Source organism: Rhipicephalus microplus, chromosome 3 (genome assembly GCF_043290135.1).
Source record: "Rhipicephalus microplus isolate Deutch F79 chromosome 3, USDA_Rmic, whole genome shotgun sequence".
Classification (NCBI taxonomy): Eukaryota; Metazoa; Arthropoda; class Arachnida; order Ixodida; family Ixodidae; genus Rhipicephalus; species Rhipicephalus microplus.
In genome coordinates, this window is record NC_134702.1 from 247,577,296 (window position 1) to 247,605,148 (window position 27,853).

At 43.5% G+C, this 27,853-nt stretch overlaps 2 long non-coding RNA genes across 2 annotated transcripts in view; one reads left to right on the top strand and one right to left on the bottom strand.

The window, feature by feature from the left end:
* The window catches only part of LOC142804206 (uncharacterized), a 52,314-nt gene that overhangs the window by 15,451 nt on the left and 9,010 nt on the right, over nt 1–27,853 (bottom strand). The window lies entirely within an intron of this gene.
* LOC142803541 (uncharacterized) lies at nt 19,613–22,817 on the top strand. Its single transcript, XR_012894159.1, has 2 exons — nt 19,613–19,880; nt 20,851–22,817. It is a non-coding gene; the product is annotated as an uncharacterized LOC142803541 (long non-coding RNA).

The window sequence follows — 27,853 nt, forward strand, 5'->3', positions numbered from 1 at the left end:
CCTTTTTTTTTCCTTTCGATTCAGGTTTGAAGGTCATATTTATTTGGACCACTCCACAGTGCAAATCGGGTCTCAATATAAACGAAAATGACGATTCTGCGAAACTCGTAATTCTTTCTCGTAATGTTTAGCAGCTTAAGAAGTCTCATATTATTTCCTCAAAATATACCTTTTGTGTAGATAGTATACATTAGTCAGACATTCATAACAAATGTTGGCTAAGTTCTTGTAGGCGTAGTAGACGAAGAAAGTGCTTAACAGCGTAAATGACAAGAAAGAAAAGATGAGACGAGAACACAGCCCTGAACAAACAACCAAAGCTTATTGCAAACCAACTGCAATATACAGAAAACAGAATCTGCACATAACCACACATTATAAGCAGAATAGCACATACATGCACCATACGGCCTACCTTATCGACAACCGGTCATATAAGGGGACCCCAGATAACTAACTTCACAGCAGTTAAAAAAATTGAGGGTGCGCTAAGACAGGAAGCACCAAGTTCTTGAATATAGAAAGCTTCACTAATCTCGTGCTCGCGCCGATTTTTATATCCCCTGTAATCAAACACTTGTCAAGAATTGGCTGCCAACAAGACTTATTACAATGGTCTACCAAGTGGCTGGGAAGGAAACCTTTTAGAGAGTTAGCGTGCTCCCGCAACCGATCATTCATGCATCGCCCTGTTTGGCCGATGTCCACAGGTAAATAATATCTTGTAGAGAATAGCTAAAACACATTCAACATGGTGCATAGCGTGTTTCTTAGTGCATGCTTCTTTATCCGGTCCTTCGCTGTTTACCCTGCGACATAGGCCAGCGAGCTTGTTGCGTGCGCACAACGCAATTCTTACACCTATTTTTCCAGCGGCCTTCTTTAGCCTATGGGAAACTTCGTGTACATAGGGAATAACAGCCTTGCTAGAATGAGGCTTGTTGAGTTAGCTCTTGCTTTGTGTCTCATCAGGCAATCTTAGTGACGTTAGGAGAGTCTCGGCAATAGAAGTTAGCAGGGGATTAGAGAAGCCTGCTTGTTGAAGGCAGTGAACTTAGAACGAGAAACTGCACTCTATCTGGCGGTGACAAGAGTCAGTAAGAATTGCCTTTAGGCAGGAAAAAGCGATGCTTCGCTTGACTAGCTTAGAATTAGTGGACGTAAAAAGAAGGCTTTTCCTTGAGAAAGGTTCGTACCGCCAATATACATGGTCAACCAAAAAACCATTTCCAAGTCAAGGCATCGTAACTTGTCGTCATGAATCGAACTCCGACTTTAATTCCAGTTGCATCATTTCACGCCAAAAAATGTCAAATATCTCACCGGTGCAGATGTGTGCAATGGCTCAAGTTTAGCACCGGTTCTTTGTGACTTTTTACTCGCGCGGTATGAAAGAAGTCTCATGGCTAACTTTGATCACACGAGTACAGTTAAAGTGTTCGACTACGTTGACGACTTTTTAGTGCTTTACCGCATCGATCAATCTGACCCTAGGCGAACCACCGATGAGATATTTGAAGTTTTTGGGTGTGAAATGAAGAAACTAGAAATAACGTCGGAGTTTATTTCTGACGACAAGCTACGATGTCTAGAATTAGAAATGCTTTTTTTTTTTGTTCATCATGTATGTTGGCGGTACGAGTCATTCTCAAGAAAGACCTCCTTTTTACGTCCGCCCATTCTAAGCTGGTCAAGTGAAGCATCGCTTTTTCCTGCCTAAAGGCAATTTTAACTGGCTCTTGTCACCACCAGATAGAGTGCAGTTTCTCGCTCCAAGTTCACTGCCTTCAACAAGGAGGCTTTTCTAATCCCGAGCTAACTTCCATTGCCGAGACTCTCCGAACGTCACTAAGAGTGGTTGATAAGAGACAAAGCAACAGCTAACTCAACAAGCCTCATTCTAGCAAGGCTGTTATTCCCTACATACACGAAGTTTCCCAAAGGCTAAAGAAGGTCACTGGCAAAATAGGTGTAAGAGTTGTGTTCTGCGCACGCGATAAACTCGCTGGGCTATGTCACAGGGTCAACAGCGAAGGACCTAAGAAAGAAGAATGCACTAAGAAACACGCTACGTGCCATCTTGAATGTGTTTTAGCGATTCTCTACAAGATATTTTTTTACTTTTGGGCATGGTTACATTGGCCAAACAGGGCGATGCATGAATGATCGGTTGAGGGGGATGCTAACTCTCTAAAAGGTTTCCTTCCCAGCCACTTGGCAGACCATTGTAATAAGTCTTGTTGTCAGCCAATTTTCGACAAGTGTTTGATCATGGGGGATATAAAAATCGGCACGAGCACGAGATTAGTGAAGCTTTCTATATTCAACAACTTGGTGCTTCCTGTGTTAGCGTACCCTCAATTTTTCTCAACTGCTGTGAAGTTAGTTATCTTGGGTCCATTTACATGACCGGTTGTTGATAAGGTAGGCTGTATGGTGCATGTATGTGCGATTCTGCTTATGGTGCGTGGTTATGCACAGATTCTGTTTTCTATATATTGCAGTTGGTTTGCAATAAACTTTGAATGTTTGTTCAGGACTCTGTTCTCATTTCTTCTTTCCCTTCTTGTCCTTTGCGCTGTTAAGCACTTTCTTTGTCTACCATACAGCACCAACCAGTCGTATCAAGCACATTGTTAGTCTTGGAGGCGTATGTGCCAGTGAAATTGCACTAATATTACTGTGCTTCAAACACTTCACACATGAACTTGTGCTTAACATGTAGACAAATTTTGGTATCGAAGCAATGAGCAGTACTTTCAAACTACCTTCCCACAAACCACACTGAAACGATATTCCAGTAAGTTCAGAAGGCAACTACGTGACCGAAAATTTTTTTTCTTTTGAAATTATTTTACTGTTTCACTGTTTTCAATGCAGTAAATCATCACAATTTTTTTTAATGCATTTGAGATGGTCGCTAAAATAGCTGGGATGTTTGGCCTGGATTGACCCATTAGTGGATCAACCTTTTAAGCTGGCGACATGCAAGACATCTCCAGTTTTTCATACAACTGTAACATTATGCATTGTACACAGTTTTCTACACGCACTGCTGTTGATCTGATGGCAAACTGATACTTGTATTGAAAATATAAATAGGTATATAAAACACATAGCTTGAGATGAAGCCTTTCCCATCAGAGGAATGTTCCTAAAATGTACAAGATATTTGGTGCACCCTATGAGTAGCGTCCACCACTGCTGCGACCCTTTGAGTGAGGTCCTGAGCCCGGAACAGCTGCTTTCAGGTTGTGATGAAGAGTGCACTGCATTGTCAGCACCCAGTCCATCGTAGAAGACGTAGTGTGCTTTCCTTTCAACATTCTGCATGTAAGAGATGCACAACATTCAACTAAGCATTTAAAAAATACTGGGAACAATCAGAACCTGATTATGATGTGTCATATAATAAAACGCTCCAGCTTCTCCACTTTCAGCTTTACCACTATTCACTTTTACGTTTACAAGCATCTGTGCATATTAGTGTACGAATGCAAGTGCCATGTTTGAGTATGGTTTTTTCACCATCGTGGTGGTGGTGAAAAAGTGCTTCTCTCTTGAATCATGCACCTACCAAGAAGCTTGAAATATACTGGGAAGCTCAAATTTCAGCGTTTATACCAAGTTTTCTTGCTAAGCTAGAATACCCTAACCAATAGGCCACTACAATGATTGATATAAAAAATTATATAAACCCATTCAGACAGAAAAGTAGCAATATTTATCATTTACTTTGAAGGATCGTTGTGTAGACATGTACACATCACAGATGTACAATCTACTGTGTGAAAATAGTGTAAAACATCGAGCAAGCCCCAATATGGAAGGATCAACAGCACTTACAATATGACAACTGCTGCTGGAAAAACAGCACTGTGTATTTGTGGAAGCTCACCTCTAAATTTCTTCTCCAGTTACATAAATTTGGTGTACTCGATAATTTTATGTCTTTCACACGTTGCTTATTGGTCAACAAATGATTACCTTAGGCCACGAGTAAAACTGACTACTCTCAAGAATAAATAAGACGTGCTAACCCTATTCTTCGAGTGCATGCATAAGCAGCTCATTCGCAGTTGAATTTTTTTAATTCATAAAAACAGCCATGCAACAGATAATGTATCACAAGTAAGTTAAATATATGCTCAATAAGCTCTGAAATGTTGGACCATAAATATGTGTAATTTGAAAAATGCACGACATATTGGAGAAGAAGCTAACAGGAATATATGCATGGAGGGCTTATTAGTTGGATCAGTGTCCTTACATTCGTAAGGATGAAACCTGCACAGACAAAATGCATGAAACAGACAAGAGCTGTTAGGTCTGCCTGCTTTCATTTACAGCCACCTGTGTCGCCATCCTCATTTTGTTTTTCGCGAGCGTGTTCTTTAGTGGCTAACTATGCCTACACCATTATCATCTGTGCTGTATCAGTCTAACTGAAAGTTTTGTGTGCGTGTTTGTTGGTACACTTTGGCTAAGCTTTCATATGTAACCACATCGCAAAACCCTACACCAAAATATACAGAAATATTCTATTCTACAATATTCTATGTGCCGCAGTACAATGGTGCAAAAATGCAAAAAGATGTGTGCAATTGAGTGTGGCTGTTCAATCCCTTACTGAAGCAGATCAGTATTTCTATATCCTGATTAATTACGATAAACTAGTATAAATATAAACAAACCTAGCAAGGCATGAAAAGCGCGAATCACTGATCAAACAAGGTAGATATAAATTCTTTGGTTAGCTGCACGATTTTTAACAAAACACGTCACGCCACCGCAAAGCGCAGGCATCAAAGGGGTACTGATACAAAGTTTAAGCATTTTTCAATTGTTGCTTTATATAGCGTATTTACTCGCATTAAAAACGAACCCCTATCTTCAGTTATTGAAATCTGGATTTTTTTTTTCTCCCGCGTAATAAACGCGCCCCATTTGTCCACTGCAGTCCCGCTAACTGACAACTGGCGCCTCTTTTACCGTTGATCTGCTTCGTTATTATTATTATTATTATTATTATGCCATTTCTGTCGCCCACCTGGGCTCGCTCAGCCCCCCCCCCCCCCCCCTTTGTTTTCTCACCCGCTGTCGAATGCCGTAAGGTTTATCTGCGCGGGGCACATCCCCCAACAACAACAAGCCCAAGTCGCCACCCTCATTGACATCCCCCCGTTTTCTTTAACCATGCCCCAAAGCGAGGTTCACGAACACTGCGACTGTTGAGACATCGCAGCTGATAAGCACACAGCGAGCGAAGGTCACGAAGCTACCGACGCCATGAGACGGTCGCTTCCTGCAATTACGAGTATCGCGGGCAAATCGGGAGTTGGCAGGCAGGCACGCACTTCTGCACTTCGTTGTTCGCATACACGAAAGCTTACCTTTTCAGCAATAGCACGAAATCCAAAAGCGTTCTCCATGTAGCTCCCAGCGTACAGTCCGTTGATTGCTTGATCGGAAACACTCTCTTGCGGCGGGCACAAGCTTCAACGAAAGCCGTTGACAGAGGACACACACTCCGCCGCACCGAAGTTGTTCTGTACTAGCCGACACGCTACAGATTGCAGTGACACGTACTGTATCTACTGTAAGCACAAGTTAAACTGTGCAAGCCGTATAAGTACGCGTCCCTGACAAAGCAAGTGAATAGTAAAATAATAAACCACCGTCAGCCTGCAGCAAAACACGCACACGACATGTTACCACCCAATTCAAAGTCTGCCTGTTGACGATGGCGATGCGCAGTTGCCCCGAGATACAGTACCCGAGACCTCAAAACCGAAACCGAAACCAAAACACATAGCAGTACCGTTTTATGATATAATTTCCAAGCTAATTCAAGCCTCCAAGATATAGGGTAATATTTCATGCTTGACAACATATTTATTTGCTAGCAGAGCTTCGAAGTCTTTTTTTCTGCCACTGACGTGTGCAGGTGGCAAATGCGTAGCCTTCGTAATGTACATTTTTTTTTCCCGGGTGAGGCGTTATTGCGGCGTTGTTTCGACATTTCGGAGTCAAAATTTGTTACTTGTGGAACATTGATATAAATAAAAGGTTAGGGAAGGGTAGCAAGGAGGTTGTTCCATATTTGACACATCTCCCAGCCTTTTTTATGTTCGTCTGAGGAGATATTTTTTAATTCAAAATGGGGCAAATCTAGAACCGAAACAAGCTCAAATAACGCTGCCTTGACATATACATAGTATCAACGTTCTTCTAGAACAGTAATATTTATAAATAATGTTTTAATATTACTGTTTTAGAGGAAACGTGAACGTATGTATGAGCCAATTGAGTGTCATTTGAGCTACTTTTGGGTCAGGATTTGGCCCATTTCGCAAAAAAAAAAAAAAGCTTGCGATTCGGATCCACACATATGCAACTACAGGCAAAAATTTACATACAAATTGCGCCAGGCCCCCTTTTTTCCTCTTTCTGTTCCCTTGCACGCATAAATCCTAGCAACACCCCTGCTGTGCTATTAGCTTCTTTTAAATAACACTCTGCCAATCAGCAAGAACCGGGGGCTTTGCTTTTTTTACTGACAAAGTATGAAGGACGCTTGCTTTTATTTCAAGTCTTAAATTTTGTGTGAGCATACCAATGTGCGATTATCAGTGCATTGTAACGTGACAGTAACAACTGTCAATTACAATGCTGCAATTAGTCAACTACTCTCCATCTTTGTGGCACGGGTACATTGCGCTAGTGTTGTCTACAATCGTTCACGTGTATATTATACGACGCGCAAGCGTGCATTTCAAGTAAATATAAAAAAAGCACTAAGTGCCCAGAGAGTGGTGCGACCCATTGGAAGAGTTCACCCGTGCTTAGCGTATGTGCGCCAAGCTTGTCCTACGGCGCAGCATGCGTGCACAGCAGCTGCATCAGAGTAAGCTTAGCCTGTTAATTGCAAACATGCCTAGTTCCGTGGCAATGCGAATACTACAAACATTCAATTTGAACTGACCCATGTTCATAGATCTAAATATAACTCACTGAATAAATCAGGGACCCGTGTATTGATGCGAAATACTTCAGTGTGAGGAAATATATGGACCCCCATTGTAAAAAATTGGCCCCGTATCTCCATGTTTCTGCAAATGTCGTCAAAAGACGATAGTCTTGCGTGTGGAGAGAGTGAACAGGACATTTATTTGGTGTTCTGCGCAAGAAAGTCGGTGAGTGGTATTCTGTAGGCACTGCGTTTGAGTGCCTCGAGCGTACAGCTAAGGCGAAAAAGAACATCAAATCATGTCGCACGTGAGACATGAGCGCCATCTGGCAGTCTTCCTAGAAAACAAAGCGTGTGGCTTTGATAGGGGTGTGCCCGCCCATCTCAGAGGTGATAAGGTGTAGAACGCAAGGCGACGGGTAGATTCCACCACCTTAGCAAAGCGTTGGAAACACTCCCTGTTCCGTGCAAGCATTGCATGGTCAGCGCAGCGTGATAAGCGCTACGGCCTTTAATATTACTAATGTATGCTTTTTCTAGTAAAAGACGCACATGCAGAATATATACGTGTTGTTGTGGTGCCACAGACATGCGCAATCATGGCTTTTTAATTGATGATTGCACAAGCATGAACGCTCAATCTTGAGCAACACTGGTGGGCGCTGCGGATGAGGTCGGCCATTTCAAGTACCAGATGCCGTATAGAGTGGACAAACCGACAAATGTACAGACAGACAGACAGACAGACAGACAGACAGACAGACAGACAGACAGACAGACAGACAGACCAAAATTTTTGCGCTGAAGGTCCCCAAAAAAGAATATTGTCTTTAATAAATCAGGACCTCTGGTACAAAAAACTTAGTGTGATTTCAAATGAGAAAGCGCGCACGATAGCCTGTCGAAAACCGTGTGTAATCGTTTTATGTTATGTTTAAGTGCTACATAATCTCTTTTACTTATGTCTCTGTGAGAATTAGGGAAGAATGGACATAAGCGGTAGCAAAATATTTTTAGTAGGAATCCCAAAAAGTTAACCCATGAATTAAGTCATTGAACATGTGAGGAGTCTTCTGAATATAATAAATATGGGGTGGTTTAATAAATATAATAAATAGCACGATATCTTTTGGCGAAAGAATTATGGGAAATGAAAACGAATGCCGCAACATCGATCTTTTCACCAGACTTTTGGCATGCGGTTTGATTGCATCCGTTGAGATGTGACATGTATTGATGCTCTAAACTATATATACATATATGATAGGTGTAACGTTCAAGTAAACACCCTTGGGTGTAATTTGCTAACATATACCTATAATACACCTAAAAATGAAAAATGGGCGTACAAAAGGTGGAATTGCAGAACTTACACCCATGCGGATAAGTTTGGCAGAAATAATAGGTGTAAGATGGGTGATTTATTCAAAAATCCACCCTTAAGGGTGTGAAATGATTTGCAGTGTACAGCAACAGCGGTCGGGCGTGTGCGTTGCTGGCGCAGCTTCTGCACTGGCCGCCGGCCATCTTAGGAGCTCCCGAAATTGAGTGAAGCCTACTCCAAATCGCTTCGAGGTTTGAGACGCAAAAACTCCAGAAGCAGCTGCAATTACGATTTCAGCCGCTCACTTTTGTTATTATTGAAGTTATTCCGCGCAATTATTCGTAACTCGGCATTTTGGAGTGTGTTATATGGAGCTTCTCCTGTAGAAATCGGGCCGATGTCCATGCGCTGTTCTACAGTGCGAAATACATTGAAACGTTCACACTGACCACCAGGCGATGTGGCCAATCTTCACTGCCCTGATATTTCATTGTCTGTTGACAAATGTTCATATGGTCACCCACACAAGGCGCTGTAGAATCATACCGGCTTGCTAAATGGTGCCCGTACACACACACACACACACACACACACACACACACACACACACACACACACACACACACACACACACACACACACACACACACACACACACACACACACACACACACACACACACACACACACACACACACACACACACACACACACACACACACACACACACACACACACACACACACACACACACACACACACACACACACACACACACACACACACACACACACACACACACACACACACACACACACACACACACACACACACACACACACACACACACACGCACGCTCGTCACGATCAAAAAAAAGTTTTCAAAATTCCTATAGGAAGTTTTTAACCACGCGATCTCAAACTCCGCGTGGATTTTATTAAGGTCATGTCGTTCATAAACTCCTCTATTAAGCAAGGGGCATTCTACCACGACATGTGCCTAGTTCACTCCACTACACGGAGTACAAGTTGGGGTGGGTGAGTTTCGGGAGCTGATGTGCTGGCAATACCTTGCTCATTTTGACTTGGAGTGTGTTACTATATGATAAACGTGAATGCAAAAGAAAAAAAAAAGAATTACGTAGCCTGGCCGAACAGAGTGGATCACACTACAATTGTCGCGGTTTCTCTATAAACACAGCGATAACGTTGTCAACACTGACTTGTATCCAATACAAGTACTTTAAGGCCACGCCATCAAGCCGCTCATCTGCCATCCGGTGCCTCAAATACGCTTTCACTCTTTCCAGTGTATAGGAGCTGTGTTTTGCCGCAGCTGTACTCAATGAAGCGTTGCCAGTGTCTTGAGAAGTGTTTGAATGTTCGGGAAGAGAGCTGTGTCGCATTCACCTACAGCGTCCGTCACAAAACAAGAAAACTCATTCTCTTGCATGGTTCACAATTTAGTTTTGCACATTTACCAATCACATTTCAGTGTAAAGATATGAGCTGTGGTCATATCTCTCAGGTAAAAAGGGAAGACCGGCTGCACAGATTTAATCAAGCTTGCCTCTAGAGGCACGCTTTGGCAGCATGAATTGCGAACTTTGCAGTGTTTTGCAATGGTTTGCAAATCGCCGTTTGGGGGAAGCTTTCAGGTCACCTATGTACACAATGAACATAGCTTGCGTGTAGCACTAATCCGCAAAACTATAATCGTAGTTGGCTCAGTATATCCTAGTACCCGTGGAATCTCGCACTTTTCTCCGAGCTACGCCACTCTGTCTTGACATAGAGAAAATATTTTGTGGAATTCATTCTGCTTCCGCGTTAGCTTCCATCTCTTCCAGCTTAGTCAGCACCAAGTCAACTTGCCCCAAAGCGACACTCATGTCAAGATAATGACTTTGTAGATAAACAGAGAAGTGGTGTGTGACGCTTGGGAATGACTCACTAACAGCGATACACTTGAGAAAGTTCGGTGAACAGTTTTGCTGATGAAGCCAATGAGCTGTGAACGCTGTTGCTTTATCAAGGAAGGTGTCAACGAACTTTTCAAGTGAGCGGACTATCCGGGAAGTGCTTCTCCAAGCAATCCAATTGAGCCGTGGCACTCTACCCACCTTGCTTCATAATATTGGTGCAGCCGACTGAATGGCACTGTGGGCGCTTAACGATGTTTTTACTGGCATTCTGTCCTCTAGGATGACGCCCGAAAGAAAGTGATCCGTTAACTTATTGTGCCCAATGCCCGTCGAATGTCTTAGGCGGCTGAGGCGTCGCTCAAACGAAAGTTCAGAGAGTGCGACGAGCAATGCGTGTACAAAGCCATTGGGCAGTAATTCCGGAAGAACACCTGCACCCCTGGAGGTTAACAACACTCTTGACTTTCCTGCCGTACTCTCATTCTCGCCACTGGGTCGCCGAGCCATCCGATTGGCGGGTGCTGCAGTCACCGGGTGCCTAAGGGTTGTCCGAAGACCACCTATATTTTGTACATTACTCTCTTTCTCTTCCCTTTTCTTCTTCTTGATACTCATTAGATGTAAATTCGTCTTTCAGTTTCATTTTATTTTTTTGAAGACCCCAAGTGGGGGCACTACATAAGGGGTGGGTGTACAGTAAGGATACATGATACATGACCATTCAGGATGAGAAGTGCACCTTTACAGCATTAATGAAAGCATCTGGGTTGGTGGTGGCAATGATGGCGTAGGGTAGGCTGTTCCAGTCTACAATGGTGCGTGGGAAAAAAGAAGACGAGAAGGTGAGAGTACGGGTTTGAGGACGAGCAACACTTAAGCAATGACCTGTATGAAAACATATGTGAGCAGGCGGTGAGATGAAAGGTGGCTGATTGATTGAACTGTAATACATTTTGTGAAACAGGGATAGGCTGGCAGTGAGACGGTGACAAGAAATGGTGGGCAGGCCAGTTGCCGCCTTTAATGAGCATACACTTGCGTTATAAGAATATGATGAGTGAATGAACCTGATGGCACGGTTCTACCCCATTTCTTATGCGTCTATTAGATGAGATTGATGAGGATTCCAGATTGCGGACGCGTACTCAAGTTTTCGTTGAATTAAAGATTTGTATGCGATGAGTTTAACGTGAGGAGGAGAGCCGCGTAAATGACGTCTGAGAAAGCCTAGGGTTTGTTACTGGATGAGATGACGTTCGACACATGCGGGAACAAATTGAGATCTTTGGAGATAGTTACACCGAGATATTTGTAGGTACTAACAGATTCAATAGGAGTGCTAGCGATTTTGTACGGATAAAGGAGAGGGATTCGCGAGTGGGTGACGGACATTAATTTACATTTACTGGGACTCAGGGCCATAAGCCAGCGATCGCACCAATTCAGAATCTTATATAAACTGCTCTACAGCACAGCCTGGCCGGAGGTATTTCTTATCGACTAGGAAATAACGCAGTCGTCTGCGAACATACGACTAGAGCAAGTGACTTGCAATGACAGAGCATTGATACATAGCAGGAACAATGGCGGACCCAGCACGGAACCCTGGGGGACGCCAGAGGGTACAGGGACGGGGTTAGAGGCTATGTTATTGATGTGCACACACTGAGGCCGATTAGTAAGGAAATATTTAATCCATTGTATGACATCTGGATGCAAACCTAGGTTGGAAAGTTTTAACAGCAAGCGTTCACGTGGTACCTTGTTGAAGGCTTTAGCGTAGTCAAGGAATATTGCGTCTACCTGTATATTAGAGTTCATGTTGGAATGCAGATCATGAATAAAAAGAGCGAGCTGTGTTTCACAGGACAGACCTTTGCGAGAATCATGCTATGATGAATGGAAAAAGCTGTTGGAATCAAGGAAGTTCATGATGTTAGTGTAGATAATATGTTCCATGAATTTACATGGTATGCTGGTTATGGAGATGGCCCGGTAGTCAAATGGTGAGACTCTGTTACCTGACTTGTAGACGGGAACGACCTTCCCCACTTTCCATTCGTTCGGTAGATTGCTTGATGATAGAGACTGCGAGAAAAACAAGGTGAAGACTGCGGCTGAAATGTGCTTAGTGTTCTTTAGAAGTTCAGAAGTGACGTTAACCACACCTGCGTACGAAGAAACCTTTAGCTTTCCAATCAGTGATGCGACACCTTCGGCCGAGAAATTTATAGCCGGCATTATTTACATGATACGGGTAGGGCACTCAGGTACGGGGGCGTCTGGTTCCACTGTGAAAACGTATGAGAAACGGCGTCGAATGTATTAGCGCCCACAGAATCTAAAAGGATATCACCCTTATCTGTATAGATACGGATAGGCGGTTGGGCTGAGGTTTAATGATCTGCCAGAATTTACGGGGGTAATCGGTTATCATGCGGGGAAGGTCCGAGTGAAAAAACGAATGTTTGCGTTGAAGAACTTCTGTGACATATGCGCGTTACGCTTGATAGCATCTGTCCCACAAGTCGGCATTTGGTTTAAACTTCGCGGTACTTCATGGTAAGTTTCGGTATACCACGGTTTATGGCGATTAGAAGGAATAGTGGTGGCTGGAATATATTCGTCCGCTAAAACATTCATCTTGCCCTGAAAATTTTACCAGTTCTCTTGCACAGAGCGATTGTGGAATGTCGACTTGTAGGACCGATAGAATTCATGTAGTTCGTCGTTTATGGTCGAGTAGTTACCTATAATGTAAACGGAAATTTTTGCTGCGGAATGGTGTAAAGTTGGTTTGAGGAAAAATGTGGCATGAATTACTTTATTTATGCCCTGCAAGAGCACATTTCTTCACTACAAATTATGGGTCCAGCCACGGGGTCCAGCTACCAGTCAGGCCTGGCTAGACCCGCTGCCAACTAACTAAAAACCGCGGTGGGAATCTTCTGACCCCCGAGCCCCAACAGCCTGCAAGATCGGGAAAACTCGAGAAATTGAAGTGGCACCATCTGATTTCACAGACTAATTTGTCAGAAAGATGTGACCTTTTCTCCACAGCTTTCACTGTTACCTGTACGCGAGTCATGCAGAAGCTTCCTTGGTTTCTCAGCCTGGGCCAAAGTGCGTGGCGATGGAGGCACGGAGGGTCAGTCAGTGAGGCGTCAGTTAGTGACGCCTGTTGCTCAAGGCACAGCGTGGTTACGTCGACCAGAGAAAACGTGTTTAATGATTTAGTGTGGTCAGTCTGACTGTTGAAGAGTATCAACAGATGAAACTTTAGCAGCAGTGACCAGTTTTGAAGAGGGTTACCAAGGAGACATGTGATCATCTCCTGCTGCAAAGAAGAACGAATCGTTATCGCTGCTGTCTAGGTGGAGTGAATCGTCAAGCGGTTAATATAAAGGGATCTTCGCGCTGACCAGCCTTACTAGGCTCAGATATGACGTGTGGCTTGTGTTGATCATTCGATTTGTTTTTATTACAAATTTGACGGCTAAATCACTGCTCGTTGTTTCCTAAGTCAGAGATATCTGAGAATAAAAGATATAGAACGTTCGAGTGAAGCGTCCTTGCCTGGTGGTCGAAGCAAACAAACACATGCTCCGGCTACGTTAACTTGAGTTTTTTACCAGTTCTAACGTATAAAACTGCACGCAACGACCACAGATGCAGCAGAATGAAAGCTTGAGAACAAGAAACGATGCATAAACTGGAATAATGTCAGAGTGGTTTGTCTGTCCCAACGTACAGCGGCGATTCATTGCTTCCGTCGCTCTTTCTCTTGAGGCCTCGCGGTAAATGAGTAAAAGCGTGTTGCGGTGAGTTGTTGTAGGTGTTGAGCACCCAACCTTAGAGCAATGATTTGCCATCCCTGGATGTTTCCACCACCACACAGAGGAGGAAACTTGCTATTTTCTAACAGAGGCGGGAACGCGAACAACGTGGTACCACAAGTGTAATGATGTGAATAACAACGGTTATCATCTGTTTACTTTTCCAAATGTGATGAGCAAGTTCGCCAACTATGGCGCTTTCGTCGGCGCGCAAAAGACGAATAACTGGACAGCCCCATAAACTCTCCTTCAACAGGTGGGTACCTCTACCATACAAACTGCTTACACTGTTTCCACGTTCATTCACGCAGTCACCTGTTAGAAGACAGAGGCAGTGGACAAAAGGTCGGTGGGTTCGCAAATGCTTGAGTGTGGCCGGACGGCTCAGTGAGTCGTCGAAGCCGGCGCATTTCGTACTAAAGTTGCCTTGTCCAAGAGCCTTTTGCTGTCTCTGTCGGTAGACGGTCTTTGGCAATTTGAAGAGAGAATGTGGTCGTTGGCTTGTGGGCCACTCGGATGTCTTGTTTGCAGTACGTGACGTGCAATGGTATAGGTGACGCCTCAGACATATGAGTGAGTGGTTTGTGTTGTGGTGCTAATTAACGAGCCAAGTGCTCAATTTTCGGCGAGCAATGCCGTGCTTTAATAATAAAGGTTCTTTGGTAGCTAATCTTGGTTAGTTCCCAAAATAACGTTTGCTTTTTATTAGTTTAAATGCGCTCGACGCTATTTATACTTGTGCATCTATCATCATCATCATCATCATCATCAGCGTGCCTACGCCCACTGCAAGGCAAAGGTCTCTCCCATGATCCACCAATCAACCTGGTCTTGTGCTTTCCGTTGCACGTTGTACCTGCGACCTTTTTATTCTCATCTGCCTAACTGAAATTCGGCCTCTGTTTTGTGCATTTGCCTTCTCTAGGAATCCAGTCAGGTACCCGCAAGAACCAGCTGTAATCCAGCCTACATGCTACATGGGAAGCTCATGTCTATTTATTCTTGATTTGAACTATATCATATCCTTAACCCCGGTTCGTTCCCTGACCCAATCTGCTCTCTTTATGTCTTTTAAGGTTACACCTATCATTTTTCCTTATTATCGCTAATTGCGTCATCCTCAATTTAAGCTGAACCTTTATTTAAGCCTTCAGGTTTCTTTTCCATAGGTTAGTTGGGAAGGTGCAGCTGTTTTATACCTTCCTCCTGAGGGTTAGTGGCAGTTTACCATTCATGATTTCAGAATGCTTTCCGAATGTGATTTAACCAATTATTATTCCTCTAGCTGGTTAATTATCATGGTTGGTTTCCGCGGTTAATACATTACCTACGTACACATATTTATTTACAACTTCCGGCGTCTCTCCACCAACCGCTAAGTGCTGCTTTCTGCCGAGACTGTTGCTCCTTGTTTTAGTTTTCTGTTAACAGTTTTTAGACCTATCTTTCTGCTTTCCGTGTCCAGGTCTGTAATCGTCAGCTGTAATTTGTCCCCTGACTTACTCATCAAGACGATTTCATCAGCAAATGGCAGATTACTAAGATACTGTTCATTACTTTCTTTAATTCCTCCCAAGTAGGGGTCTTGAGAACCTTCTGTAAACACTCGGTGAATAACACTGTAGAGATAGTGTCTTCCTGCCTTGCAGCCTTCTGTATTGGGATTCTGTTGGTGTCCTTATGTATGAATATTTAGCTGTAATGCATCCACTGTAGATTTCTTCCGGTATGTTTAAGTAGGTTCGTCATTGCCCAAATTTCTTAGTGCCTTCATCACTGCTGATGGCTCGACTGAGGCAAACGCCTCCTCGTAATCTATGAAGACTATGTATCGGGGTTTGTTTTATTCCACACATTTCTCTATGGCCTGATTGATAGTATGATTATGGTCTATTGTGGAGTGCCTTGTACAAAATTCGCTTGGTCCTTTGGTTGATCACTAATGTCACCTTAATAGTAATAGATAATATATTTTTAAAATGTTTAGAGAAAACAGACACCAAGCTGATAAGCCTGCAAATTTTCAAGTCCTTGATGTCTCATTTCTTATAAATTAGGGTGCTGTTGGCTTTCTTCCAAGATTTTGGTGCCCTTTCCGTCAATAGACACTTCGTAAATAAGGTGGCCAGTTTCCTAACGCAATTTCTCGGCCATCTTTCTGGAGGTCTGTTGTTATCTTGTCCTCACCAGCGGCTTTGCCTCTTTGCACTACTTCTAGGGCTTTTCTTACTTTCACTGTCGATACTGAGAAGATGCCGCATCCTTCTGGACTATTATTGTTCCTTACGATATCGTCCTGGCTGTTTTGGCTTCTGCACAGCTCTCCGTAGAGCTCCTCCGCCACCTCGACTACTCTATTCATATTGGTCATGATATTGTTTTCTTTGTTTCTTAATGCACAAGTGCGATTTTTCCTATGCCAAATTTGCCTTCGCCGCTTTTAGGCTTCTGCCGCTTTTTACAGCCTGCTATATTCTCCCCGTGTTATATGTTTTTACGTCGGCTTTCTCACGCTTATTGAATAACTTCGAAAGCTCCACGAGCTCTATTTTTTTGGTTACATTTGAGGCTTTCAAGATTTGACGTCTCTTTAAAAGATTTTCCGTCTCCTGAGATATGTTTCCAGTGTCCTGTTTAGTGGCTGTGCTTCCGACAACCATCACACACTATTTGATGATACTATTAGTATTATCGTTTATTGTGTCTACACTAACGTCGGTTACCTCGTTTTGAGTATCGAATTTATTTAGAAGTGAAACTCTGAATTTCTGTACTTTCGCTCTCACCGCTAGGTCAGTAATTGGGTTTCTGAGTATGAGTTTTTGTCTTTGCTTCTTTGAGCGCAGGTGAATGCGAGCTCCTACCCTTTTATGCTCACTGCATCTCATCTCGCCAACTACTTCTACTTAATGTATAATGCCCGGGTATGCACACAGAATAAAGCCTATTTCATTTTCAGTGTTGTAATTAGAACTTTGAAACGTCAATTTATAGTTTGCTCGCTTTCTCAAGAAGGTGTTCAAGATCCGTAAGTTGTTACGTTTAGTGAACTCTACTAATACCTCCCCTCTGACATTTTTGCAGCCGATGCCAAATTCTCCCACTGCATTGTCTCCGCTTTGTTTCTTGCCTACTTTGGCATTATTGTCGCCGATCAGAATACTATACTGTGAGTGAACGTTATTATTGGCTGACTGTACGTCTTCATGGAAGCGTTGAACCTAATTATCATCATGGCTCGTTGTAGGCGCTCAGGCGTGTAGCACCTTGATTTTGTACCCATTGTTACAATTACTTCGGATATACTTGCTACCCTATTACTTATTCTATAAAACTCCTCTATGTTTCCAGCCTTATTCTTGTCTATAGAACCACCCCCCCCCCCCCGTATTTCTCTTCTGTCAATAGTTCATGGTAGCATAGGACGTGTCTGGTCTTCAGCACTTTGTAAGCCTCACCTAGCGTCCTAACTTTGCTGAGCCTAATTTATTCTATTGAACACCCTTTAATTCCTGGAATATGACCACTAGACTAGCTTGACTAGATAGCGTTTTGGCGTTGAAGGCAGTCAAGCTCAGATTCTAAAGACGGCATGTTCGAACCCAGAGACTCTTAGCACCCTTCACTGCGTCGCAGTATTGACCACTATATTGGACAGTTGCTTCGAAGCTGCTGAGCACAGAGGGCCAAAGATTTACAGCTGTAGTCATGGGAGGCACTAGTCATACTGGCAGGTGGTCGCAATGCGTGCGCACCCTACACCTCTTTTTTTTTTACACGATTCCCTTATCACGTGTTTTAAGTAAATATACGATTGGAGAGCTATATTCTGTTGTCCAATTCGAAAAATTGTGGGAGAGGGGGAGGTCACCCTCTTGCCTACGTGGCTGTTTCAAACTACTGGCTGATGCAAAAGAGCTCCAGAGCCTACAAAAGAACCAAGCGGTGCGAAGAGACAGAGGGTAACCAAACAAATACCGGCTCATCGTTGCACATGAGTGAGAAGTCCTTAAGCTGCCAGCCCCAGGGCCGAATATGCAACTCATCTATGTATACTGTAAATAAATGTTGCTTAAAGTCACCGTCGCCTTGCCCGCTTGCTCCATCAGCTCTGCGCAGACACAGCCGCCATCTGAGATACGCGATACCCAACAGCATACTTCAGCCTTTAGCTTTGTCACAACCTAAATGTTACCAAACATCAATGCAGATTCTATTGCGAGAGAGTCAGATCATTGTGTCTTTTCCTCTCCTTCTGTGTCGTTTCCTATTTTTCTTCTTTAATCCTTTGCTTTACACGACTGCAATAAAATTCTGCCAAAACCTCTGTATGCTTATTTTCATTCATATAGAAAACTCCGTTGAATTCAAGGCGTCGAAGCTCTTAATAGTTCGTACCGTCTGTCATGCCAGAATTATTCAATGCCTCGTATGGTCACGAAGCTATACCGTCACGCTAAGCGCGAGCTTCATACACTGCTCAGAGATGCCGCAATGCGGTGCTACACTGCCACAGAGGCGGTGTACGTGTCGTATACGCAAATAAATACTCGGCAATGTGGAGCAAGCTGGTGGTTATGACCTGTTTCATTTAGTGGTATAATTGCCTCAGGACGAGGACGCCTACACTCTAAGCCAAAAATGGCCAAAATGGGAGCAACGGCTGTTTTTACTCCTTCAGACCGACTGTTACTCTCCGAAAAGACCAAGCGGAACAAGATGGCCGACTTGTTCGAGAATGGGGGAGCAAATGTATTCATCTAAAGTCTGTAAGGGAGCAACGGAAGGAGGAACCGCTGTAAATGCTCTCGTCACGCAACTGTTACTTCCCGGCAGGACACCGCACACAAATATGCATGCCGCCCACATTGATATTCATGGGCCAGATTATTGTTTGTTCTGTGTGCCAAACTTCACCAAACCAAAACAGTGATTTATCTTAGCATCCGTAGATAATAAGATAGCAGCGCTGGCCGAACACAGAAGGCCTGAGAATACAGTACGGCAAATACCTAACACACGCAGCAGCAGAATGGAGAGTTGGCACGTCAAAGCGGACCGAACGCCGAAACACGTGCAAAAAAACGATAGAAAAAGCCTAGACACGCCGTTCGTCCGCGAAGTAAGGGCGTCAAAGTCGATCAAGCACCAAAACTCGTGCATAAAGAGCCCCCCCCCCCTCCCGCCCAGATATATCGGAGAAGAAAAAAAAAAAGCGGACCTAGACGCGCTTCTCATCAGCCATACACTTAGTAGCACGCTTCACTGTTTAGTTTGAGGGCAGAATGACAAATCTGCGCCATCTGCGCCCGCACGACAAGTGTGGCGCTAGTGTAGCAAACGATGTAAGTTACAAAGTAATTTTTATTCAGTGTTTATGTTAACTAGCACTAAATAAAAATTACACTCAACTTTTTATATTTATTTATGAGTTTTAGTGTACCTCAGTTTTTTTTTATAATTGTATTAGGAGAGCACACTGAAATTATTGCGCTGACGCCTGTGCTGCCACTGCTCGACGTTTTTTTTTTTTTTTGGGCGCAACTAAGTTCGCGTTCGCACTACTTACTCATTTTCATATGGTCTGTGGTTGGCGAGCACATGGACGCGCGAGCTTGTGAGCTATGTTTTGATCGTGTGTGTGTGTCGCAGATTTGCGTTTCTACTTATTCGTGATGAAGGTTAGTGTATATTTATCTTTATGGAGCGCGAAGTAGTTGTGGATTTTGCTGCTGGGTGGAACAAACACATCGTAAACACGTCTTCAGCTATCTGCAAGCCTGTTCGCTCGTCGGACAAAGGACTGTGCATGCATCAGCGTGCAGGTGAGTGGCATTTCCAGCAACATTTAATGCTCTTACAATACATTGTTGAGTGGTTGCGCTATTGAAAGAGAAATGATTTGCTCTTATTCACCGTATCCATTGCTAGCCGTATCGGACTAAATTACCTCTATTACCGCCTGCATACCCTCTTGCTTCCCCTGTCACCACTGCAGTGCCAGTGTACTTTTGCAGTTAAAAGTTCATTTCTGCAACACTACCTAGCTTGAAAAAACATTGGGGCGGGGTTGTAGCTGCATTCATACTGGCACTTTTCTACTATTGGCTTTATGTAATGTTAACGGCTGAGTGTTGGGGCCTTGGGCCGCATTTTTTAGAGATGTAAAGTGTATGTAAATCAGTAAGTGAACAAATCATTGTCGCATCACTTCACTGGCATAGCCAGGCGGTTGCGCACAGAATTTTTTTAGGCCGGGCCTAGGGAGCCCAAATTGACGACCATATTCGCTTGCCCGGCCTATTCAGATAAGCGGACCCCCCCCCCCCCCTCCCCGCACGCCTAAAAAAAAAAAATCTGCCCACATCACTGCGTCACTTGCTTCACCTCTGCGCTGAACGTACTATTTTATAAGCGCAGCATCAAGCGAGCAGTTTATATATTGACAGAACAATTGGAGGAGGAATGACCCAAATCTTTCAGATTTCTTTAGTGATGCAAAACCTTAGCAAAACTGAATATTGTAAAAGACAATCATAAATGCTGTATGTTCTCGTTAGCGCTGTCATTATTCTGGATCATGAAATCTTTATGCGCTGTGAAAACTTGGCATGTCGTTAAAGTCACATATCGACGTTAATACCAATCGACGAAAATTTCGACAACCTCAATAACGCCGTTTGGGATTTGCCGCATGCACATAATTAGGCTGATTCCCACTTGGCTGTTCTTAACCTGACTTCACTGCTACCAAATGAAACAATATTTGATGCATGTCTTTTACTTTTTTTTCAGGGATATGACACAAATTTGGTTATACTGCAGATAAAGATGCTCCCAACGATGCTAAAGTACAGAAAGCAAGTGAATTTTGGTAAGTGCAGACTTTTTGTACTACGTATATGAAAGCATCGCTTTTTAGGGGCAAACTGTGCATGTGTTGGCCAGAGAATAGTTCATTATGCCACATGGTTACACTGGCACTGACAATTCGACATGGCTCCGCTGGCCCGTGTGTGTGCTCACACTGTTACCGTTAAGATAAAATGTTTATGTTTTCATTGCAGGGATTGCTGTTTGTACTAAAAAGCCAACTGCCAAGATTTGTTTACGCTGGTACTCCTAAAAGTATGCTTTCCCTATTTACATGGATTTCGGCTTGCACAAAGCATAACACTTGGGCCTAGATTCACAAAGCTGTCCATGCGCAGGCCTTCATAACAGCGTTTCTTGACTTGCCTTTACCCTGTTTTCTGCAGATGTTTCGTGGGTTTAATAGTGCCACAGCATGTTGACCTCCCCCACTCTGAAATATTCGCGTTCAAAGTTCCGCAAGAGTGGGCTTAACTTTCTTGTGCACCTCTTTGCTAGTCCAAGATACTGAAGTTTTATGCTCTTACTAGAGGTGGCAGTGTTTCTAATGTTTGTATTTCCATCACATTGACCAAGTATGCGATCTTGGCTTGACTGGTAGCACATCCTCAACAAATGTCTTTGTGGCACATGTAGAAGGCAGTACAAAATAAATAGGCAGACATTCACACCGGGAGCTAACTTCTAATAATGCTTTTTTTTTTGGAAACCATGGTGTGCTTATTCCAATTTGTCTACCAAGCAGTAACCTGTTTGGCTGTGAACCAACAAGACGTTGAACTAATAAAAGCTTCACATCTTGTTGCTCTCAAATATATATGTATTGGCAAGCTATCTGTGACACTGTCAAACAAAGAATCAGAATATCTGTGCATGCCTTAAGATATATTGCTTCGTTTACATATCTCGTGGCTGTGACTTGTCAACCGAGTGAACAAATGCACCCTAGTTTTCTAAATTTAAAGCATTTTTTGAAGGTAGCACGGTCTACATTTATTTGTCTATAGTTTTGTCCAGCCGTTTGCGTCAGGTACAAAGAATTATACTGAAGATCATCTTGTAGCCTCTGCAAATGGTTGCTTTCAAGCAGGCTTTGCATGCTTGGCTTGTGCCTACAGGTATTGCACAATTCAAGACGCAGCAGCGTATGATAGAACAGTAGAATCGAGAGCAACTATGTGCACGAGCTAAATAAGTATTTTAACATGAGCGGACAGTACGTGTTATTTGCCACACACATGACCTCATTTAGAATGCCCATTGGTGAATGGGCTCATAGAAATGTCACTCAGCTGTGTATAGGAAACAAGTTAACTGAACCTAAGGGTATCTTTAACTGCTACAAATATGCCTTGTTGAGGTGCTGCACATTTTCTTCCAGAATATTGCTGTCTGAGACATCATGTGAAGAGCGTCTACCACATCAGCATTTATATGGCTTGCCAAGTAACGTTTGGCCGAACCTTCCTTTTTTTCACATTTTGTTTTGCAGTAGACATCCTAGAATGTAAGTGCTGCTGCAGTGTGTGTGACTCATTGTTATGAATTGATTCTGGCATGTTTAACCTCACACTTCTATTTTTTTTTCTTGCAGCAATGAGATGCTTCACATATGCCTGCGGTGACGTTCTGCTGCGCTAGCCTGATGGAAACACCAGCTGCGAAACTTGAGTTCTTCAGAATTGGAGAAGTTGCCCTTCTCTCACCAATGATGACACAGACTGCCCTATGCTAGAAATTCAAGATTGTTTTTCCACGGATGACGCAGAAAACCTTTGATGTAATATGGTGTTTGTTTAGTGCTGGCTGTGGTGTGGCGAAGTCTACTTTTACGTGTGGTCACACGTCGCCTCATAAAAAGAACAATAAAGCATTTATTTTCCTTTCAATATTGTCCACTTTTTGTGTTAGAAGCACCCAAGCAGTGCTCTTCCAAGGAGCTCTCGCCATGTGTTAAGCGTGTGACAAGCATACTCGAGATAAATACTCATTTCCCCAAGGAGTAACTGGAAGCATGTGCAGTTGGTTTTCAGAGTAACTGCGAACACGTGAGAGGAACGGTAAAGAGTAACTGTTGCTCTTAGAAGAGCAACTGGTGGGAGTAATGGTTGGTCGGCAGGGAGCAACTGGTGGGAGTAACTGTTGGTCTGCAGGGAGGAACTGGAGGGAGTAACTGTTCGTCTCCCGAAGGAGGAACTGAAAGTAGAGCAACGGTTCCTCCCTCTGCAGTTACTCCTTTTAGGAGAGTAATGGGAGTGGCAATGCAATTGCTCCCTGAAAGGAGCAACCCCTATACCCCTGTTGCTCCGTTTTGGCTTAGAGTGTAACATGAGTTGTGTGTCGGAGGGCCATTCTGCTGCCTGTAGAAGGGAATCAAATGAATTTCGCGGATCTATTAACCATTATACAGACAGCAGCAGTGAAAGTGAGCGATATTATTTCAGGAAATAGGCGATTTTAACCTTGAGTCGAAGATCACACTTCTGTGCGCGAGCCATTCAGACGCCTCGGACATTGTCACTGCACATGATTTTAACATTAACGGTGAGTCCGTGTCTCTGAAATGCGACAAGCGAACGCTGAACGCGGACATCGTTTCAATCATTTTTCTCTGTGTATCTCGCGAAGTGCAAAGCCCCGTCCCACTCATCGAGAATACGGCGACCACCATGAAAACGACCAGATAAGTCACAAACTGACGCGATCTAGTAGGTACAATTTATGTCCAGCAGGTGGTGGCAAAAAATCAAAAAGGTAAAGGCAGTCTGGCACCCCCAAGCGTATTCTATGTGAGGATGTTTAAATCCATGTTGCTTAAGGGGTTTCTTAATGACTTGGTGAATTGGTGATTTGTGTATTTGCATGCGAAAATATTATATGACCGTGATTGTGTGTTCTTTTATTAAATACGAACCTGTATTCCTTTTTATTGAATTATAAAGCTTTTTCAATCGAATTTCCTACCATGATGGTAATATCAGCAATGGAGAGATCAAAAATTTTTTTATTGTGGCAAACAGAATAACCTGTTTTGAACAGTATCGTATTTGAAAAAAACCCAATTTCTACTATTGATTGTATTGATCTGACAAGATGCAGCCAGAACGACTCAAGTACTGCTCACGCATTAACAAATTAGGAATATGTGTTTAGTGAATGCGCTTTTCAAAGGTTCGTATCATCGTCTCTGCTTGTAAAGCGCACCATTGCTTTTTACAGACATTCCTGCAAATGCCAGGTGTTCAAGTCCGCGGGAACATTGAAAAAATATACCTAGACTCCCGTGTGACTACGTTGAGACGGAATCATATTGCCAGGCCACAGAGGCCACGTTTCGATGTTGGCACAATGCAACAACACCAAAGTGCTGAGACTATGGCTTTATTCAGAATTTCTATGCAATGACGTTCGTGTTAGTCACATCGTGGTATTCCTTGCTAGACTCCTAAATTTTTGTAATTTTTTTCGCTGATACTATGCAAGTTGCATATTTTAACCATCTTTTTGTCCGTTCCTCGTGTTCATTTGTAAACAAAAAGCGCAAGCACTTATACAGGCTGAGTGCTAAACGTAAATGCGTCATAGGAGAGCGACTGTCACGAAAGTTTAGAAAGCTAAGACACCAAGGCTGTCACAACCCCTCGTGAAAGCAGCGTTCACATAACCTCTCATGTACATCTGTGCCTCTTTTGGCGGCCGCTGTAGCTCTACGTTAAATTGAGACAGCAGTTTCGTGATCCCAAGAAGGATTGAATGACTGTGGTTATACACTGTACGGCAACATGCTCACCCGTAATGAAGTTCTTAAAGGACGCTGATTCCGCGTATCATTCCAAGGTAACACCACCGATGCCTAACGATTGGTGCGCCGTGAGCATTATAACGGGGTGGTGACGTGTCACATTATAACGGGTTGGGGATGTGTGATCGACCAAGGTCAACTTTCTATTGCGTTTACACTCCAAAGTAAAAAAGAAAAAGTGAATCTACGGTTCAGGCGTGTCGCTTTCACACTTTTCTGCTTAGTCACACTTTCGTTTAAGGACACTTCTATTTTTTTAAGGCACATATCTATGAACATTCTTCGAGCAATCTGTCTTGCGAACATGCTGATGGATACCGAGCTTTACTGAAAGCCCAAGGGTGCGTGTACAGTGTGCTACCGTAAAAGGTGGTGGGCAGCTCCACATTGGCTTGAAGCGTGATCTGCCAAAACAGATGCCACTGCATGGTTTCCTGATTATTACCAGAGCAAATTTATGCGCTTTTGCTAATTCAAAAATTATGATTATATTTGTTTCAAGCTGTATGCGGTCAAAACCAACGGCCGAAAGAAAAAAAAAGACGTGGGTGCGAGTAAAAATGTCACAATTTCGGCACAAGGCCACTGCAATGAATGCGATAGCCTTATATTGGGTTGTTATTCGAAGTAAGGCTATAGTATTTAGGATCCATACAAAGTGTAGAGAACATGATCAATTGTGCTTGAATTGACAGCAATTCAGTAACCACCGTATCTAAACAGAAGCTGTTGTTCATAGTTTACTGCGCAATGTCCGACAGGAGGCGAAGCCCAAGATCGGCATCGAGGAATGCGACAAGCCACTGTTGCAGGGAAGCCGAGCAGGCTATAGCAGATTACCATCGCACATAATTCAGCAGCATATGCAGGGTAGGAGCCAGTTTTATGCTCCAGTGCTTTTTCGTCGCCGTATCTGAGGCACGCAGGCGATGAGCAGCGACCCGTGGAGCACATGCGTGCCGCAGGCCGCCCGCGGCCGGTCCCCAGCGGAAGCAAAACTACCGCTCCTCTCTCGTCAGAACGGTCGCCGGTAACAGTGGTGGTTGTTTGTCGTTTGCCACCAGCATGTCGGTGTGGGCACTTGGTAGCAGCTCTCGCAGTCGTTGCAGAGATTGTCCGACAGGGCTACCGTCTAACGTACTGAGCGCGAACTCGCACCGACGTTGTAGTTTTCGAGCGCTTGGACGCTAATACTAAGAGTGGAGCACTTTAAATGCCTGGGCTCTTTACTGCAGCCGCATGGTGTAACTCAGGCAAAAGCACACATAAATATAAAGATGATACAAGCAATAAAATTAAAGAGACAGAGAGGAAAAGAAAAGACAGAGGAGAAAAAAAACGTAAGGCCGGCGCGGCACGTGCAGCACAGTAACAACGAAAGCTGGAATCGCGGCCTTTCAGAGTCTTTTTTTAAAACACTTTTTCAATAATTGCCGCAAACACACTAGCAGCGTACCCACTACGCCATCATTCAGCATGATTTAAGGTAGCACGCAGGCATTCACTGTGCAGTGCTCCTTCATTCTTCGGAGAAACGTGGCACCCGCGACACACTTGCAAAATTTTCCGCTATTTTTGACGCTTATGAAGGCTTGTGACTGGGGCTGATTTTTATGAAGAATTGTGACTGTAGCATTAGTTTATTACTCCAAAACTTCGTTACAATTGATACAATCACTGAATTCTTGGCTAATGCCCTACAGTGGGTATTAGCCACGTGAGAATGTTAACAATAACAGGAAGCATTCAAAGACACACTCGCTAAAATATTCGCATTGTGGAACGCCTGGTTGGTCCTTGGCCGCAGTAAAAGGTTTTAGCGCTTATGTTAACGCACTCGTTTCTTCACACTAAGCCTGCATAGGGTCAGTTTGTAATAGAGCTTCGCGCGTCGGTGTGACTCAGTGGTGGAACACTAGGCTAGGTGATGCAGGGTCGAATTATAACTGGTTCTTGCTGTTTTTATTCATTTTTTTCTTATTTCGCGCGATAGTGGTTACGGGCACTGGATGCGGCGGCGGCGGTGGACAGCTCTACGGTGCACGTGACCCTTGTTGTGATTCCATAAGACCTTTTGGTGTAAAAAACAATTAAACATAACGAAAGATAAGAACTACAGCGTAAACAGAAAAAGAGTAGAAAGAAAGGTGAAAAAAAAAAGCACACTGATATATTGACAGCGCTAGCTAACGGACCGCAAAACAAGGAGACAAACTAGCATACACTGAAGCTTGGCTTGTGTACCATCGTACACATGTACCTCTTTTGCGTCCTGCTAGCTTGCGCTGCCAATATTTCAGTATGAAGACACGCTAACTAGACCATTTTACAACCTTTTTGAAAAAAAAGGAAAACTGACCAAAAAAACTATTTACCTCCCCACTTCTTTTACGTTTGGCACTGGAAGTGCGAAGCTACCACTTTTCTTTATTTCTGCTTTTGTGTTGTTATTTGGTACTTCTACATTTTGTGTCTATTTTTTCGACATCTTTTATCTGTATTTGCTTTTCAGAGGATTTTTTTACTTTTTTCGCTGTTGCTTCCGTAATTTATTTTTTTTTGCTCTTTCGCTTTTTACAGGATCTTTCGCCCATTCAAGTTATCGCATCACAGGCAACAAAAATAAGTGCAGTGAGACAGCGCCCGCCCGGTGTATATGCTAGGGTACCGAAGCATAACATTACGAAATCAGCACGTGTCAGCATGATGATGACCGTTTTCATCGTCAGTCGTACAAACGGCACGCATAACTGTTCAGCCATAAATTCACCTGATTGCTCTACATGAGCGCCGCCGTGGTAGTCTAGTGAATAAGGTACTCGGCTGCAGACCCGCAAGGCGCGGGATTGAACCCCGGCTGCGGCAGCTGCCTTTTCAACGGAACCGAAAGACGCTGTTGGCCCGTGTGCTCAGAATTGAGAGCACGTTAGGAATCCGAGTTGGCGAAAATTTCTGGAGCCCTCCACCACGGCGTCTCTCATAATCACATGGTCGTTTGAGGACGTTAAACCCAACATATCGATCAATGGATCAATCAATCCATTAATCAATGCACTCGTCTACATGACACCACATGCAGTTATGCTGCTGCGTCAAATCACGTCGTGAGCAGCTCGTGTTCGT